The sequence below is a fragment of the Geotrypetes seraphini genome, chromosome 10 (genome assembly GCF_902459505.1).
Source record: "Geotrypetes seraphini chromosome 10, aGeoSer1.1, whole genome shotgun sequence".
Taxonomy (NCBI): Eukaryota; Metazoa; Chordata; class Amphibia; order Gymnophiona; family Dermophiidae; genus Geotrypetes; species Geotrypetes seraphini.
In genome coordinates, this window is record NC_047093.1 from 96,578,695 (window position 1) to 96,599,354 (window position 20,660).

Consider the following 20,660-nt stretch of genomic DNA (forward strand, 5'->3'; position numbering starts at 1 on the left):
GAGTCCATTGAAGATGACCCTCACACTGGATGGCCTGTGGAAGCAATTTCCACAGAAATGTGCAGGAAAGTCAAGGATTTAATTTTGCCAGTAGACAAATTAAGGTTTCCAAATAGCTAAAGAAATGGGCATCTCTAGTGTGTACAGTTTGGAAAATAATTCATGAAAAATTGGGTATGTCCAATGTTAGTGCAAGATGGGTTCCAAGAATGCTGATGCCATGTCGGAAGGCCATGAGGTTCCAGTGCTGCCAGGAAAACTTGGAGATGCTCCGTGAAGACCAAGTAAATTTTTTTCATTGTTTGGTGACTGGAGATGAGACTTGAATCTATCACAGAAATCCTAAGTACAAAATGGAGTCAATGCAATGGAAGCATAAGTCATCCCCCCACCCCAAAATAGTTCAAGACAGAAAATATGCAGGCAAAGTCATGGCAATTGTCTTTTGGGATGATGAAGATTTCTGGAGGTCATGCCACACAAGGCAACCATAACCTGGCAGAGTTATACCAATGCAATGATCGCTTTGCGGGGGGTCACTCAAGGAGAAAAGACAAAGAAAATTCACAGCAGGCATATTGCTTCTTGACAACAATGCGCTGATGGACATGTCATGACAATCACAGGCTGCCATCTGAGAATGTGGGTTTCAGTAGCTGAACCATCTGACCTGGCTCCCTCTGATTATTTCCTGTTCTGATATTTGAAGAAATCTCTCCGTGGATAGCAGTTTTCAAATGATGAAGACAGCATGGAAGCTGTGATGCCCTGGTTTGAATTATTTTCAAAGGGGTTAAAGTTATTGCAGGGAAAGTGAATGAAGTGTATCAGGGGACTATATTAAAAAATGAAACTCAAATTTTTTGACGGAAGAGTGAGACTTGGGTGTATGTAATGATCTTAAGGTGGCCAAATAGGTTGAAAAGGTGACGGCGAAAGCTAGAAGGATGCTAGGTTGCATAGGGAGAGATATGGCCAGGAGGAAAAAGGAGGTATTGATGCCTCTATATAAGACTCTGGTGAGACATCATTTAGAATATTGTGTACAATTCTGGAGGCCGCACCTTCAAAAAGATATAAAAAGGATGGAGTTGGTCCAGAGGCAGGCTATTAAAATGGTGTGTGGTCTTCGTGATAAGGCGTATGGGGACAGACTTAAAGATCTCAATCTGTATACTTTGGAGGAAAGGCGAGAGAGGGGAGATATGATAGTGGTTTAAATACCTACATAATATAAATGTGCATGAGTCAAGTCTCTTTCATTTGAAAGGAAACTATGCAATGAGAGGGCATAGGATGAAGTTAAAAGGTGATAGGCTCCGGAGTAATCTAAGGAAATACTTTTTTACAGAAAGGGTGATAAATACATAGAGCAGTCTCCTAGATGAGGTGGTGGAGCCAGAGACTGTGTCTGCATTCAAAAGGGACTGGGATAGGCACGTGGAATCTCTCAGAGAAAGAAAGAGACAATGGTTACTGTGGATGGGCAGACTAGATGGGCCATTTGGCCTTTATCTGCCGAAACTCTTTTCTTTCCTACGGAAGTAGATAAATTATCGAATGCCCCTTGTAGCACTGACTGGAAATAGAACTCAGGTAGTGAAGAGGTTGAACTTTTGTCTAGAAAAAGTGAGAGGTTGATTAATGAATAGAGGTTTGATGGTTAATACTGCCTAAACTACTTGGGTAATACTAGGGAGGAGGGGATTCTGCCAGGAGATTTGTCTCTGGTGGTGGTGGGGGGGCGGGGTTCAGGCTGTAGTCCAGGAGCATTGGGGCACAGTTTTGCACAGCCCAATGCTCCTAGGCCACAGGAATAATGCTGCTTGCGAAGTGGCTCACATGTAGCATTATTCCTATAGGATGGGACTTGCCAACTTGCCGTACTGGGATACCATAGTTTGCTGAATTGCTCAGGGCATCAAAGCTCAGTAAAGAATAAATCTTTACCACACCTTGATGAATCCTCCACTAAGTGTTCTATATATGTCATAATCAAGGAAAAAAACCAAGTCTTAGAAATTGAGTTATTCAGCTGGCTAAGTAATCAAGAAGAGGCTGATTCAAATGCAATAAACCACATCTTTCTATAATTTCATTTGACAGAGATATACCATTCCAATTAACAATATAATTCAACAAATAAATAGAATCCAACTGACATTGTTGCCTTGTTTCTCAAGTAAGCGTGCATTGCATACAAATCTGGAGTACCAATGTAGATATGTGCTCTCAGCATCATATACAATAAAACTCTTCATATGCCAGGCTCTTTATTATCCTCATCTTTTCTCTTTTTATTTTTTGACCTTAGTCTACATTGTGAGCTTTCATACGGAATTTTATTTTGCCTGTGGCAATAAATAGAAATAAAACAGAATAGTAAAAATAAAATGATACCTCTTTTAGGACCTCCTTTACAAAGCCGTGCTAGCGTTTTTAGCACTGGCCACAGGAGAAAGCAGAAGAGAGAGACAGAGGATTTAGGGCAAAAGCAGAAGGAAGGAAGGCAAACCGAAGCTGAGAAGGGGAGAGAAGAGGCAGGAGACTAAGGGGATCGGCGAGAGTTAGCTCCGCCCACCCCTGACATCAGCCACCGAAACTCCCCCTTAAAAGGGGAGGGGCCAATCTCGGAGCACATTGCAAGACAAGGAGGCAAGCAGGAGAAAGCAGAAGAGAGAGACAGAGGATTTAGGGCAAAAGCAGAAGGAAGGAAGGCAAACCGAAGCTGAGAAGGGGAGAGAAGAGGCAGGAGACTAAGGGGATCGGCGAGAGTTAGCTCCGCCCACCCCTGACATCAGCCACCGAAACTCCCCCTTAAAAGGGGAGGGGCCAATCTCGGAGCACATTGCAAGACAAGGAGGCAAGCAGGAGAAAGCAGAAGAGAGAGACAGAGGATTTAGGGCAAAAGCAGAAGGAAGGAAGGCAAACCGAAGCTGAGCGGAGCCAACGGCGCCCAGCCGTTCGGCGCGCGGCGAAGGCGAGCGGTAAAGGCGCTCGCCTTAGCGAGAGCGCCTTTGCGAAGGGCCTTGCAAGGGACGAGTATCTACTATCAAGTATCTACTATCAAGAACACCGAGGAGGACTAAACGGTAAGGAAGCGACAAACACAGAAGGTAAGGAAGAGACAGACGCCAAGGGAACAAACCCACACATACAATCAAGGTGAGGTAGAGCGGAGACAGCACACACAAAAGACACAGCAAGGCAAGCAACATAAGGAAACAGCAGGCAAGGGACACAAGCACACACAAGGGAAGTAAGAAATGGAAGCCCAAAGAAGTCAGAAGGTGAGCTTTCCGGTCTTCTGTATCGGCTGCAATATGTATGACTACCTCCCTTCGGGGATCCAGGCATACATTTGCAATCGATGCATGGAGATGGATAGCTTGAAATGTCAGGTAAGACTATTGGAAGGAACAGTGATGGAACTCGAAGACAGAATCCGAGCACAGGAGAAGATTCTAGTGGAGTACAGCCCAAACGACGAGGTCAAGAAACTAGAAATGTTCATAGAGGAAGCTCATCAGCACCACGTAGAGATCCCAGGGCTGGAAAACTGTACTCAGGAAACCCATGTGAGGAGAGAAGACACCCATGCAAACCCAGAAGAAACCGAAGACGAGGTAGGAGACAACCGCACACCAGGAGGAATAGTGAGAGCACAGGAAGACATCGCCCCACCCAAAGAACAGGAAACAATTTCAAGAGTATCATTGGAGGAAGAAGACTGGCCCTACTCCAAGGACGTGGACCTACGCCCCCCAAGGAACTCCCGAATAAAGAAGATGGGGATCATCGTAGGCGACTCCATTATACGACATGTGGACAGCCACACCGCAGGAGGAAGAGAGGACAGAGTCGTCACCTGTCTGCCTGGAGCAAGAGTGAAGGATGTGACCAACAGGATCTCCAGGATCATAGATGGCGCAGGGGGAGAGGACACCGCTGTGCTTATCCACGTGGGAACAAATGATGTGAGCGGGCGGAAGTATGACAGGGAAGAGCTGAAGGGCCAGCTCCGCTCACTCGGAAGACAACTGAAGATCAGGGAGGTGAAGGTGGCCTTCTCTGAGATCCTCCCAGTACCAAGAGCGGATGGAAAGAGACAAGGGGAATTGCAAGTAATCAACGCCTGGATGAGACGATGGTGCGAAGAAGAAGGCTTCGACTTCGTGCGCAACTGGACGGCGTTCTGGGGAAAAAGCAAGTACTACAGAAGGGATGGACTACACCTCAACAAGGAAGGAGCACGAGTTTTGGCAGGCAACATGAAGAAGGCAATCGAGAAGGCTTTAAACTGAAAGATAGGGGAAAGCCGACAGTCGACCACCGGTCGATGGCACGGATAGCAGGATGCCCTGGCGAAGAAGCCAAGGACTACTACTCCTACACAAGAGAAGACGACCTCACAGCCAATAAGGGAGAAAAAGCAGGAATGGACAACTCAGACACAGGAGAGGACGAACACACAGCAAACAAGGGTGATAACACAGGAGCAGTAAAGGATACCGTAATTGAAACTATAGGGACGGCCAAGAGTAGAAGGTCCAAAAAGGTAACACGAAGGGAACTTAGATGTATGTATACGAATGCTAGAAGCCTAGGTAACAAAATGGGGGAACTAGAGACAATAGCGAGACATGACATATTGGATATCATTTGCATAACAGAAACATGGTGGAATGAAGAAAACAAATGGGACACAGTACTTCAGGGATACAAACTGTATAGAAGAGATCGAGTAGGGCAGAAAGGTGGAGGTATTGCTCTATATGTTAAGGAGGGAATAGATTCTGTTGAAATGGTTACAACAGAAATGAAAGAGAAGCTTGAGTCACTCTGGATCAAAATTCCTGGTCAATATGGCGCAGATACGAAAATTGGCCTTTACTATCGTCCTCCAGGACAGGCGGAGGAAACTGACTCAGAAATGATGGAGGAAATCAAACAAGAATGCAAGACGGGCAATGTAATTATATTGGGAGACTTCAATTTCCCAGGGATAGACTGGAAACTAGCAACCTCCAACTGCGGCAAGGAGGCCAAGTTCCTGGAGGTGCTAGGGGATTGCTTCCTGGAACAAATGGTAAAAGAGCCGACAAGAGGCAACGCCACCTTGGACTTGGTCCTTAATGGCCTCACGGGACCGATAACAGAAGTGGAAGTCGTGGTTCCACTGGGAACGAGTGATCACAATGTAATCAACTTTAAACTTGACATCGGGAAAGGGAAACATGCCAAAACCTTAACCACCACCTTAAACTTTAAAAAGGGTAAATACGATCGCATGAGGGCCATGGTAGAAAAACGACTAGAGAAGATGGTGGACAAACTTGAAACGGTAGATCAGGCATGGTCCCTACTGAAAAATACTATCACAGAAGCACAAGATCTCTACATTCCGAGGATTTCCAAAGATCAGAGAACAAACAGCAAAAGAGAACCGGCATGGCTTACCATACAGGTGAAGGAAGCCATAAAAGAAAAGAAGGACTCTTTCAAAAAATGGAAATGCATAAAGACAACCGAAGCCTGGAACAAACATAAAGATGATCAGAAGAAATGTCACAAGGCGGTGAGGGATGCCAAACAGGATTATGAGGAAAAAATAGCCCAGGAGGCCAAAAACTTCAAGCCCTTCTTTAGATACGTGAAAGGGAAAAAACCTGCAAAAGAGGCAGTGGGACCCCTGGACGACCAGGGAAGAAAAGGGTACATCAAGGAAGATAAACAAATCGCAGACAAACTAAATTCCTTCTTTGCGTCTGTCTTTACGAAGGAAGACACCTCAACAATACCTGAAGCAGAGAAAGTGTTTCCAGGAGAAATAGAAGACAGCCTCACCACAGTTGAAGTGGACTTAGACCAGATATACTATCAGATCGACAAACTTAAGTGACAAATCCCCTGGACCGGATGGAATTCACCCGAGAGTCTTAAAGGAATTGAAGGTTGAAATCGGAGAGTTATTGCAAAAACTTGCAAACCTGACAATCAGAACTGGACAGATACCGGACGACTGGAGGATAGCGAACGTCACGCCAATTTTCAAAAAAGGATCGAGAGGGGAACCGGGCAACTATAGGCCTGTGAGTCTTACGTCGGTCCCCGGCAAGATGGTTGAAGCACTGATCAAGGATAGCATAGTCCGGCACTTGGACGCACACGACTTGATGAAACCCAGTCAACATGGATTCAGGAAAGGGAAATCGTGTTTGACGAATTTACTCCAATTTTTTGAGACCGTGAACGAGCAAATTGATAGTGGGAAGCCTGTGGACATAATATACTTGGACTTCCAGAAAGCGTTCGACAAAGTTCCACACGAAAGACTTCTCAGGAAACTACAAAGCCATGGCATAGAGGGAGATATACAAAGATGGATAGGCAAATGGCTGGAAAACCGAAAGCAGAGAGTGGGCATAAATGGGAAGTTCTCCGACTGGGAGAAAGTGACTAGTGGAGTACCCCAGGGCTCGGTACTTGGGCCGATCCTTTTTAATATTTATATCAATGACCTGGAGGAAGGAACATCCAGTGAGATCATCAAGTTTGCAGACGATACAAAACTATGCCGGGCGATCAGATCGCAGGAGGATAGAGAGAAACTCCAGAGCGACTTGTGTCGGTTAGAAACATGGGCGGAGAAATGGCAGATGAAGTTCAATGTGGAGAAATGCAAGGTAATGCATTTAGGAAATAAGAATAAGGAATACGAGTATACAATGTCAGGTGCAACTCTGGGGAAGAGTGAACAAGAAAAGGACCTGGGTGTACTGATAGATAGGACCCTGAAGCCGTCGGCACAATGCGCGGCAGCGGCAAAGAAGGCAAATAGAATGTTGGGCATGATAAAGAAAGGAATCTCGAGTAGATCGGAGAAAGTTATAATGCCGCTTTATAGGGCAATGGTCAGACAACACTTGGAATACTGCGTCCAACATTGGTCTCCCTACCTAAAGAAGGATATAAAACTGCTGGAGAGGGTGCAGAGACGAGCGACAAAACTGGTGAAGGGTATGGAGAGACTGGAATATGAGGATAGACTTATAACACTAGGATTGTTCTCCCTTGAGAAAAGGAGACTGCGTGGGGATATGATCGAGACCTTCAAAATACTGAAAGGAATCGACAAAATAGAGCAGAGAAGATTATTTACACTGTCCAATTTGACACGGACTAGAGGACATGTAATGAAGCTAAGGGGGGGCAAGTTCAGGACTAATATCAGGAAGTTCTGCTTCACTCAGAGGGTGGTTGACGCCTGGAATGCCCTCCCAGAGGAGATTATCGAGGAATCGACCGTCCTAGGCTTCAAGAGCAAACTAGATGCATATCTCCTTAATAGAGGCATATAAAGATATGGTGGACTATAAATTACGCCAGGTGTACACCTGGCAGGGCCTCCGCGTGTGCGGATCGCCGGACTTGATGGACCGAAGGTCTGATCCGGAGATGGCAGTTCTTATGTTCTTATGTTCTTATGTTCTTTAATGCTCATAGGAATTCTATGAGCATTGGAGTTCCTACCGCTGTGGCCGGTGCTAAAAATGTTAGCGCAGCTTTGTAAAGTAGGGGGTTATTGAACTAACTTAAAATATTTTTGACTAACTTTTGAAGGTCAGAACTTTCTTTAGGTCAGGATAATATACACAACAGATGAAAATGTCTGAATATATAAATGCTTTTTGTGTTTCAATAAAAGTCTAGAGGGGGTGGGAAGGCAGCAAAACCAGAGAGCAATTGATGGATGATTAAGCAGTTTAATTTTATGGTTTGAAATATGATAGGAAACCCAGATTTTTAAATTCTGTTTTGTTAGTGTCTAAGTATTCGTCATATTAACTTCAAAGGTCTTATGGTCCTGGATTGTTTTAAAAATTCCTCTTGGAATTCTGGCAAACGTCATTGATGAAATGCTCTGGTCCTTGAAAATGCTACCTACAAACATGTCACCTTGTGAGCAAGTGTTTAACCAATATCAATTTCTCAGTAGCAATGTTAGTAGTCTCAGGTTATAAGACTACAATTTTCCCTTTGCTGTTTTTGGTTACTTTTTGTCTTATTTCCTCAAGAAAACAGAGAAATCCAGTTGAATGATTCAGGTTCATGTCCATGTAACACACTGTGACCAACGTATGTTTGTGATTTCATGTGCTTAAACTTATGCTATTATTTCCTATATGAAGGTATTGGTAAACAGACATTTTCCTAAGGTCATACAGAAGAGTGAGTAGAACAACTAAGAGTGGAAGTTTTGTCTATAGTAAGTACCAGGGTTAGCCCATCCATTAGGCAGATTAGGTGGTTGCTTAGGGTCACAGATTAGGGTTGCTTCTGGGGGACAGCCATAATCAAAGCAAAACAATCGGTCTTGACAGGCTGACATCGCACAAAAAACTCAGTGCATAGTTTAATGTGAAGGAATAATGGGTCATTTTCTAATATTTTGTTTACCCTTGCAAGTGGTGTGTAAGTTTAATATTTATGTTCAAATCTTTTTATTAAAATGAATAGGAAAACAGCAAATAACAAATACAACAATGGCAAGGGCTAAGCTTCCAAAAATACCCAAGTCCGTGCAGTGTAGAGACAAACAGAACAAACAACCCCCAGCCCCAACCTCCCCCCCAAACAGCCCATTCCCCCCGTACAAACACCCCACCCCCACCCCCAACAACTAACAGAAGCTAAAAGACGTAATTCCAAAGTACCAAAGGCCCGTGTTCTGGTGGCCCCCGGCAGACCCAATGAAAACCCATCCCCCCCCTCAACAACCCTGACGAAAGAAAAAAAAAAAAAAAATTAATATAGGAATTAAAAATAAAACTAAAAAAAAATAAAAGTGCGGTGTCCAATCCCAGGAGAAGATGCCAAGAACCACAACCCAGCTAAGCCAGAGGATTCAACAGGAGACTACGCCCTCTAGGAGTTAAGGAGTCCAAATAAACTCCCCACACAAGCAAAAAACGACGTCGGCGACGAGGGTGGCCAACGGCCTCATGGGCCTCCCACATGGCCAAATTATGCACCAGCGCTCTCCAGGTCCAAAAAGAGGGAGGCTCCGAAACAGTCCAAGATTTCATAATGTATTTGCGAGCAAGGAGACACACCTTACGATACCAAAGGATACCCCCTTTAGGAAGATCGCGAAAGGCCCCAGGAAGATCAAGAACCAACTGTTCCACAGTACCCACAATGGCGCTCAAAAATAACCCACGGAAATATCGAACAATAGCCTTCCAAAAAACCTGTATAGGCCAACAATCCCAAAAAGAGTGAGCAAAAGTATTGGGGTCCCTGCCACATTTCAAGCACAAAGGGGAGTCAATACCTCCCATTTTATGCAATTGGACTTGAGTAAGATAGGCCCTATAAATCACTCTAACATAACACTCATGATACTCCGCCCCCGTGATCAGATGGGGGACCCCACGCACCGCTCGCAAAACATCCCAAGCACCAAGATCCAGGCCAAGTTCACGACCCCAGCTTTGTCTAAGCTGCGACAGCTCTTTAGTATCCATAAGCTCCAACAAGGCCCTATATAATGCCGACACCGAAGTAAAAGAAACTGCCACCCCGTCAAAAAAAAGCCGAAGACGCACCCCCATCGGGAAAGCAAGGCGATCCTGCGGAAGAGAAAGAATATAATGCTTAACCTGACAATAGGCAAAAATATCACCCCAGCCCCCACCCAATCGATCCCTCAAAGCATCCAGAGGCTGCAAACCGCCCTCCTCCGTCAACAGATGTTCCAAAAGATGAAAACCGCGGGCCGCCCAGTCGAGAAAAGCAGGGCTATCCCGGCCTGGAGGAAAGGCCAAGTTCCCCCTTAGGGGAAGTTGATTTGACACACTCGGGTCCCCTCCCAGTCTGCCGACCAAGCTCCCCCACATAGCACGCATAGACTTCAAAGAACCACACACACGGAACTCAGGGGGAAGATCCTTAGTGGGCAAGTGTAAGAGACTGTTCAAGGTATGAGGAGCATAGAAGGCCCGTTTAAAATCCAACGGGGTCTACTGATGTTCACCCAGGAGCCAGTCTTTCAAAAGGCGCAGTAAACAGGCCTCATTATAAAGACCAAAATCAGGAAGTCCTAGTCCTCCCTGTTGCCAACCACCCACCAAATAGGGAAAACGAACCTTCGGTTTGCGCGAATTCCAACAGAAATGGGACAGCAAATGATGTAAACTGTTAAGATCCTTTTTCAACAAACGAAGCGGCAAAGTCTGGAACACATACAGCCATCGCGGAAAAATCACCATGCGAACCAAAGAGATGCGGCCCAACAGGGTCAGAAGGAGGCCCTCCCAGGCCTCCAGCTGGACCTTAGTATCAGCCAAAAGCTTAAGAATATTAAGCGAATAAAGCTGAGTCGTGGAAACCGAAAGGTAGACCCCCAAGTACCGAAAGGAGCCCGGGGCCCAACGTAAAGGAAAGGAGGCGCCCCACCGAACCCGCAGGGCCAGTGAGGAAGGCAAGGCCTCAGACTTAAGCAAATTCAAACGGAAGTCCGCATAATCACCATACTCTCTTATGGTCTCCAAAAGAGCCTGCAAAGAAGGAGAAGGGTCCATCAGAAAAGCCAAAAGATCGTCCGCAAAAGCAGCCACCTTAAAGCTCTGATCCCCCAACTGAATCCCCCAAATAGTCGGATTCGAATAGATATCACGAAGGAGGGGGTCAAGCGTCAACACGAACAACAAAGGGGATAACGGACATCCCTGGCGAGTTCCCGTATGAATCTCAAATAAAGAAGAACGACAACCATTTACCCACAAAGTAGCCTTTGGTAAAGCATATAATGCCCGTATCGCCGACACGAAATGACCTCTAAACCCATATTTAGCCAAAGTAGCAAACAAGAAATCCCAACGAACGCGATCAAACGCCTTCTCAGCATCAAAACTAATAAGAAGAGAAGGCGCCGCAACCCTTGAAGCATAATCCAGAGAAGTCAAAATTCTGCGCAGATTCTTTGCCACCGATCGACCCTTAACAAAACCCACCTGGGACTCATGTAGAAGAAGCGGCAACACCCGTGCCAATCGGTTAGCTAGTATCCTTGCCAGTAGTTTAACATCAAAGTTAAGTAGTGAAATAGGTCTATAAGATTCTGGCAGAGTAGGATCCCTCCCGGGCTTCGGAAGAACAATAATCTGAGCTACATTAAGATGTTCAGGCATCGCCTCAGCATTGATCATCACATTAAACATATTAGCCAGCGGCGACCCAATTTCAGATTGCAGAAGTTTATAGAATTCAGCTCTATACCCATCGACTCCAGGGGCTTTCAAGGTAGGACTTTGTGCTATAGAAAGTTCCACCTCTCCCACCTCAATAGGCGCGTTCAACTGACCCGTCTGCTCCTCCGAAAGACACGGGAGATCAAGCCCCTCCAAATAGAGATCCCCAGAAAGTCCCAAATCCGGAGGTGGAGCATAAAGAGCTGCATAAAAACGGCGAAAGACATCACATATATCCGTGTCACTAGTGACCCGCCCGGACTCTGCAGTATGAAGGTGCAAAATCTTCTTATGGCTCTCCCTTTGCGAGACTAAACGGGCCAAAAGTTTCCCTCCCTTATTACCGTGGACATATAAGCGGTATTTATAGTAAGCCAAAGACTTAGTTGCCCGTTGATGCAAAAGTGCATTAACCGCCGCCTGCAAGGAAAGCAGACTCTGCCTGTTTCCCGACGTAGGACGCAAAGCAAAGGTACACCGAGCTCTCATCATCTGGTCCGACAAACGTAACAACTCCCTATCTCGGGTCTTCCGCACCCGGCTAGCATAACTAATAATCACTCCCCGAAGGACCGCCTTCGCCGCTTCCCAGTACAAAATCGGGTTCTCCTCATGTTGCCTATTATGGTATTGATAATCCTTCCACGCCCCCAGAAGATAGGGCAAAAAGTTAGGGTCCTCCTGGAGCCACAAAGGATAAGCCCAATACCCAGGTGGGCGAGGCCCCACACCCGAATCCCAATCCATCCAAACCCATGCGTGATCTGAAATCGCATAAGGCCCTATCTCCACCTTCTGAACCCTAGCAAAGAGCGAGCGAGAAACCAGCAGATAATCGATACGAGATTGCGAAGCATGGGCGCGCGAGAGATGGGTATAATCTTGCTCCCCTGGATGCAAAAGTCTCCAAACATCCAATAGATCCAGAAGATGACACAACTGAGGAAGACCCCTAGCCTCGATACTCTCTCCACCCCTAGGTGAGCGAGATCTATCCAAGGAAGCATCCCAGGCGACATTGAAGTCCCCCCCCACAATCATCAGAAGAGGAGCACGAGAAAAAAGAAACGTCTTCAAACGGGCGTAAAACGATTTATCATAAGTGTTGGGAGTATAGACACACCCCACCATCACCTGAACACCCCCAATCACTGCCGTACAAAAAGCATATCGACCATCGGCATCAATAGCCACCGGGGTAATCTGAGTAGCCACCGCTTTCCGAAAAAGAATAGCAACTCCCCGTTTCTTCCCAACTGCCGCCGCCGTTATACATCGCTCCACCCAACCCCTTCTCAATTTAGCGTGTTCCAAGTCAGTAAGGTGTGTCTCCTGCAACATAGCAATATCCGCTCGCTGTCTCTGCAAGTTTTGTAAAATTTTTGCCCGCTTAACAGGTGAATTAATGCCTCCAACATTCCAAGTAAGAAGTTTCACCATTCAACTTACAAAAAAATGAAACAGATACAGTGCAAAAGTGATGAAAAATATGAGGCTGCCAAGATGCTGCCCCAGCCTACAGCATCTAGCAGAAAACAAAACAAGTCCCCAGGGCCTCCCAGGATCAGGCACCGCAAAAACAAAAAAAGAAAAGCCACCCCACCAAACAAAAAACAAAACCCCCCCACACCACCCCACCCCTACTCTTCCAACCCCCCGACTGTCCCCAAATCCCAACTCAAAACCCATCCCAGAAAACCCCCCAACCCTCTAAATCCCCCCAAGAAAGGCTTTCCCCGAAGGAAAAGCAAATCACATTCGACGCCCACTCCCTCCCCAACCCCAAACACCAATGAAGCCGAAACTGCCCAACACCCAAACCCAGCAAGAAACACAAACAAAGCCCAAAAGGATCCCCACAAGGGAACCCAAGGCGAGGGCAAAGAGGCCAACCAACCCCAGCCCTTCTAGGCACCAAACATAAGCAAGCAGGGACAATTCCAAACCCAACTAGAACCCCCAGCTCTCTCCACACACAACCTAGGTAAACCCAGGCCAACCCACCCCACCCCACTGAGTAGCACCCGCGCCCAATGCAACCTGCAGCCATGCCGCGTATGACAGATACGAGATCCTAAAAAAATAAAAAAGACACTCATCCTCTCCGCACCCGAACTCACAACAACCAGCACGCACCATACCCAAACACGCACCACCACACTAAAGTCCAAGCTCCCCCCCAGTCCCCACCCTCCCAGACCCCTCCAAACACACAGAAGGAGCCCCAATGGAACCAAGACAGCAATTCGTCCAAAGAGTCCACAAGGACGCAGCAAACAAGAAGAGTCCAAATAGGGAAAAGAAGCCCAGGGTCTCCGAAGCTCCTCCGCTCCATGTGCCCAGAGCCCAAGACGAGGAGCTCAAGAACCTCAGCAACAGGCCAGAGGACCGGCAGACAGAGTCACACACCCTGCAGAGCTCCGAGTTGCAGGAGAAGTCTAGGCACGGTGCTCTCCACCCCAGGAGGAAACATAAATGGCCCCAGGAATGTACATATATCAAATAGAGCTCAGAGCACCTCAAAGTAACCAAGGTCAATAGAAAAAAAAAACAAAAAAAAACCCACAACAAGGGCAACTGGGCTATCGGTCACTCTGCGGTCAACAAGCAAGCAGTTGCATAGATCCACTTGATCAACAAGGCACCTCCTCACTCAGCCGGCCCCTCTGAAGATGAAATTGCACTGGTAGAGGATCCCGCCGTAGGCTCCTGGGCCAGGAAAGACTGCGCCTCCGCCACAGTGGTATAGTAAGTGGTAGCCCCATTGCTTAGGACCCGAAGTTTCGCCGGGTACAGCAAGGCGAAGCGAATATTGCGTTGTATCAGCGCCGTACACACCGGGGCAAAGGCTCGACGCTGCTGAGAAACTTTGGCAGAGTAATCCTGAAAACATAAAATTCTCTTGTTGTTATAAGTCAGATTCTGACCCCCACGAAGAGCCTGGAGAATAGCCTGCTTATGAACATAGTTTAACAGTTTAATAATCACCTCCCGCGGTCTCACCAGCATGGACCGCTTAAGGCCCAGCCTGTGAGCTCTTTCAATGCACAGGGGCCCCCAACCAGGTGGCAGAGTAAGGGAGGAAGTAATCCAGGATTCCATCGTAGAACGGAGATCAGACTCTGGCAAATCCTCAGGCAGGCCAACAAACCGCAGATTGCAGCGCCGAGACCGGTTCTCCAGGTCCTCCAGACGATCCTCCAATGCTGCAAGAGTTTTGGCATGGCTACTTAGCAGGCCCTCCGCGCCTAGCACGCGGTCATCCAGAGCCTCCACTCGTTGGTGAAAGGAAGACACCTCCTGCCCCATCGCGTCTAGCTTCTCCTGCACTCGCTCCAGCTTTGCATCAATGGGGAGCAGACGCTTTTCTAATATCAGCTCCATCGCGGCAGTCACCTCAGCAGCAACCTCCGACACCCACGCCGGACTCCCCGCCACCTCAGGGCTAGCTGGCACCGCCATCTTGCTGTCCCCCGCTTTCTGCCAGTCCCGGTCTTTCCTCGGGGCTTTCGCCGACATCACAGGCAGTTAAACACAGCCGGCTGTAGTCGGGGCGCTAGGCAACGAGCCCGCACGGCAACGCGGTGGAGGGCACGGTATAAAGTGCCGATAAGAAGGGGCTAAGAGAGGAAGCGGCAGGAGAGATCGCGATCAGCATCTGTCCTGCTTCATGGCGTCGCGTGATCCTCGTAAGTTTAATATTTAAAGGTGTGATGTCCAAATATGCATTTTGTATAGGATTTTCTGGGTGAGATATGTTGAGTCGATTATTACTGTTGAGTTTAATTATTATAATATTTATGGTGAGGGAATTTTTAAAGGTATAAAAGTTAATTGAAACGAAGAAAAAAGAAGGCAGATAAAGACCATATGGCCAATCTAGTCTTATTAACCATGCTGTCTACTATCCTTTCTTTTCCCTTAGAGATCCAATGATAGAAACATAGAGAGGGGCACAAGGCTAAAGGTTTGCATAGGACACCTAATATTCTTGCACTGGCCCTGATTAAGTCTAGTACAAACTACCTAATCACTATGTTACTATGCTAAACCACCTTCAGTCTACTTTATTGTATTCATTCATGATGAAGTGTTCTTCATGGATTTTGAATTGAAAACAAGTCATTTTATTGGAAAACTCACTTGCAAGTGTACATGCTGTGTTTGCATTAATAAACCCATGGGGATTTAGTGTTGTGATGTTTTCCACAGCAAATCTAGTCTGGCTTCTTGTGAACAGACAAGGCTTTCCATTATACCATGGGTCACTATAAATTGAGAAATAGGTGCAGCAGTCTTTTTTCTGAGATCTCATGAAATGTTGAAACAGATGTAAGTTTTGGTAATAAAAGTGACTTAAATGCCAAATAAAATTCCACAGTCAAACCATCAAGACCAGGTGTTTTGTTTTTGGCCATAATATTTAGGGCATTAAACACATCTGCTTCTTTAATATTTTTACAAAAGGAATCATTATCCTGCTCCGGTATTGAATAATGGTCAGTATCCTTAAGGAAGTCATAATTGTCATTTATGACAGAAGAAGTATATAATTCCTTATAGTAAATATGAAAACAATTCAGAATGTCCTCATCACTAGTCATTAGTGAGTTATTTTAGTCATTAACTGCCGAGATATAGGATTTTTTTTTCTTATCCTTTAGATAATTAGCCAATAAACTGCCAACTTTATTCTGATCAGAGTAATATGTAGTAGAGTTCATGAAAGTGGCCAGCCCAGCTCTATTACGCAATATTGTATTATATTGAAATACGTGTTTCTTAAATGCCTCTAATACAACCATATCTCCAGTATCAGCTTGATGTTGATGTTCATATTCGGCAATCTTCGCTTCTAATTCTTGCAAAACTTTTTTATTGTTTTTTGACTTTTGCGGCATAAGATATTATTATTCCTCTGATATAGGCTTTAAAAGCATCCCAAACATTAATCAACCAGACACTTCCACTTTATTGAATTCAAAATAATCTTTATAGCCATATTGATATGTTCAATAAAGTTCAAATCAGACAACAATGATGCATTAAAGCGCCAAGATGATGCACCTATCTGTGATATTGAGTAATTCAGTTTTAAAGATATCATAGCATGGTCAGAAATTGTTATAGGATATATGTCAGTATGTTGAACCATCTTTATAAGCGAGTTGGATATAAAAAAAGTCAATACGAGAATATGAATTGTGAGGAGCAGAAAAAAGGTGTATTTCATCTCATCTGGATGCATAAACCTCCAGGGGTTCACCAAGTTAAACTGTTATATGATACCATGCAGTTTCAACTAGGAGTTATTTTTGCAATATCTTGCATTAGATTTTCTATCAATAGAAGGTTGCATTACTAAGTTAAGATCACCACCAATTATAACAGGAGAATCATTAATGGATGCTAATATATCAGCAACTGAATCAAAAAAATGCCAGATCATCATTACTAGGTGCATATACATTGATAATGTTTAGAACCTCACCCTTAATCTGAAGCTTTGTCACAATCCACCTTCCTACTCAAGTCATTAACAGATGATATCAATTTAATATCTGGATGTTTTCTTATCAGGATAGAGACACCATTTTTTTTTATCATCGGCAGGAGAAAATAGACCAATTACTAACCAATTTAGATGCCTCAATAGCATTCAGATGAGTTTCTTGTAACAACACAATGTCAGGTTTTTGATGGGTTAAATAAGAGAGAAGTTTGTGGTTTTTAATGGGATTTTGTATACCCTTCACATTAAGTGAAACACAACTAATTTACATCTCTATGCAATTTATCCTGATCAGAACTAAATAACAACAACAAAAAAAATCAGTAATGTACATCCATGCTAAAAAAACATCTCCCCTTGGAGAAAACACCAAGTAAGAGAGAATAAACCTTGGGTCAGTGAATTAACATGAAGGAATACTCAAAAACAGAACCCACGAGTTATAACACCAAAATTATCACATTAACAACACATATCTACACTCATTAAACATAACCAGAGATTATACATGACATAGAATTATATGGCATAAACAATTATCATAACAGCACAAAATAGCTGTATGAATCTAAAGCTATTCATTTAACAATCTTTTTAAGATAAATTATAGGTGACATTAACTAAACACTAGTCTACTAGGACAGAATGGCTAACCATCACTGAACAACTACATGGCAATCACTGTTTATTATCATAAGTTGTCATATCAACACAAAATATCTAGCATGACAAAACCCTGAATGACATTCACATAACACGGCCTTATATTCATAAGTTGTCATATCAACACAAAATATCTAGCATGACAAAACCCTGAATGACATTCACATAACACGGCCTTATATTCATAAGTTGTCATATCAACATAAAATAGCAAGATAAAACTAAAAACATCAGCAATTCACATGACAAAATGAGCTAATCAAATAAGCTTTTAGGGCAAATTGGCATATCAACACTAAATAGCTGAATGGAGCTAAAATCTTCAGCTATTCACCCAACAGCATACAAAATTAAGTAAAATGATATACATAGGCATTAACAGAACTAAATAGACTAATATAACCATGACACCTGCTTGTTGGGGCAGATTAGTAATGCAACACGAAGGGCTTGTTTTGCAAAGCCACACTAGTGGCTGCTGCACGGTAACGGCCCCGAAGCCCATAGAGATTTAAAGGGCCTCGGGGCTGTTGCTGTGCGGCTTTGTAAAGCAGGCTGTAAATAGCTGAATAGAGCTAAATACATTAGCTATTCACCCAACAGCATAACACTTATTTGTTGTCAATGTTGACATATCGACATAGAATAACTGAATGGAGCTATAAAAGAAAACCATCAGTCACTGAGAACACAACAGTCTAATCAAATAAAATAGACTGATATGACCATAACACCAGCTTGTTGGGGCAGACACTAAATAGCTGAATAGAGCTAAATACATCAGCATATTGAAGCAAATTATCATAACAGCACTGAGCCAAACTGGATGGAGCTAAAGACAACAACGTTCATGTGTCAGGCATAATAAATGAAATAGAAAAAAGGCTGCCAGGACATTACTTATGAAAGCAAGTGTAATAAGCAAAACAGCAGACTATATGAAATAGAGTGATATTCATAAGACACAGTTGTTAAGGCAGTAATATGTATTGCACTAAACATCAGCATTCATAGTTAGCACATTAAGGTAAATTGTCATAACATCACGGAACCTGAATGAAGTTAAGAATATCAGCATAACAGAATGAAGTACAGTCAAACCTCGGTTTATGAGTAACACGGTTTGAGAGTGTTTTGCAAGACAAACAAAACACTCTTGCAAATTGTGCCTTGCAAACCGAGTGTTGACTCTATCTGTGAGGCCCCCCCCCCCCCCGACAACCAGCATTACTCACCCACCCAAACCCTTACCACAATCTGGCACCGGCACGAAGCACCAACTCACAGGACGTGCTGTTGCCGGTGCCGGAAGAGCCTTCCTTTTGCCGCTGATCTCTGCTGGGCTGGGCCTTGAGCATCTGTGTATGCTCAAGGCCTTCTGGCTCTCGCTGTCTCCAAGATTCTAATGAGATTCTTGGAGAAAGCAGGTGTCAAGGCCCGGCACAGCCCAGCAGAGATTAGCAGCAAAAGGCAGGCTCTTCTGGCACTGGCACATCCTGTGCGTTGGTGCTGCGTGCCAGTGCCAGATCGCGGTAAGGGTTTGGGTGGGCGGTGGTGGGGGCTCACGGACAGGAGGAGGGTGATTCTGGTTCTCGGGGGTAGGGTGGAAGTGCGCTAGTGGCCTTGGGGGTGTGGGAATCTTTTTGGGATCTGTTGGAGTGGGGGTGGAAGTGAGCAGCACTGGTGGCCTCGTTAGGGGGGGGGGGGAGATGGATGTGGAATCAATCAAGCAAGTTTACCTTACTTCCTATGGGGAAACTAGCTTTGATATACTAGCACTTTGGTTTATGAGCATGCTTCTGGAATTCATAACAGGATTACATTGCAGTGCTAAGTGAAATTGGAGCATCAGTAGTCACATAGCCGGATTAATGACAGTGATCACAGTTCATAGCTTGTTGAGCCAGATTGATTTAGAAGTACTGAGCAGCTGAAAATACAACCCAGAAACCCACAACATTCTCAAAGTAAATATCACAGCAGAATTTCTAGCAGACTGAATGAAATTATAGACATCAACATTCAGTGACGTACCTAGGCTAAGTGGCACCATTATTCCAAATATAAATTATGTCTGAATTGTCATGACATTAGAAGTACATATGGTGTTGTTGCAAGTGATGCTTGGGACATTTCTGATTGTGTTAGTTCGGTTTTATGTGTTTTTTTTAATAGAAGGGTTTTTATTTCTTTTTTGAAGGTTTTGTAGTCTGTGGTCGAGGTCAATAGGTTGTAGAGTTGGGGGTTGAGTGTTGTAGCTCGAGTGGCTAGGAGGTTGTCATACAGTTTTTTTTTCTTTTGACGTTTTTGGTTGGAGGGTGTGTGGATTTTCCTTTGTCTGGTTGAAGTGGATTGAACTAGTCGATTGTTCCAATAGGCTGGGCTGTCTCCGTTTATTGCTTTAAATAGTAGGCAGGGAAATTTGAAGTGTATTCTCACTTGCATTGGGAGCTCACTTGCAGTGAGTCGTGGTATGCCTTTGTGATGTGGTCGAATTTCTTCAGTGAGTAGACCAGTCTTAGGACTGTGTTTTGTATTGTTTGTAGTTGTTTTATCATTGTTGTGGAATCTTGACTGTTTTTCCTCCATTTTCTTTCTAGTTGTCTGGATTGTCTTTTTAGTAGGAGTAGTTCATTGCTCTGGAGTTGGTAAGTATGAGAGAGAAAAATGAATGTAGGCAAACTTGTTGGAGACAAAAGACTTTTCACAAGGTACATAAGAAAGAGAGGAGGAATAGGAATAAGATTGGAAAGGTGGCAATTTGAACCAGTGGGGTAAAAGTTTAAAGAGTTAGGATTGGGACCGATAGCCCAAGCAGTGGAGAACAAACAAGAGAGAGAGTATGGAGAACAGAACGGAGATGGCTGAATGAAAAGACCAGTAAAAGTCCAGATTTCATCTAATTTGTAATCCACTTAGAACCGAATGTACTGTTATTCTCTAACGTATCCTGTATCATACTTGAATCTTTGTTATGTAATTCTCTCGGAAATGTCCAGATATCTTCTAATTTGTAATCCACTTAGAACCGCAAGGCACAGGCGGAATAGAAATCACTAATGTAATGTAATGTAAAAGCCATCACATTGTTTCAGATCAACTGTGAAAAATATGATATACTCTTTGGTATTTGCCAGCTACTTGTGATGCAGATTGCCCAAGGAACTTGGCTTGACATAGCATGGCTTATCTTAAGAACATATGATGAAAGTGAATACTGGGAGGGGTGA

At 44.4% G+C, this 20,660-nt stretch overlaps 1 protein-coding gene across 1 annotated transcript in view; it reads left to right on the forward strand.

Moving 5' to 3' along the window:
• Window positions 1-20,660, forward strand: part of NPDC1 (neural proliferation, differentiation and control 1) — a 348,849-nt gene that overhangs the window by 140,929 nt on the left and 187,260 nt on the right. The window lies entirely within an intron of this gene.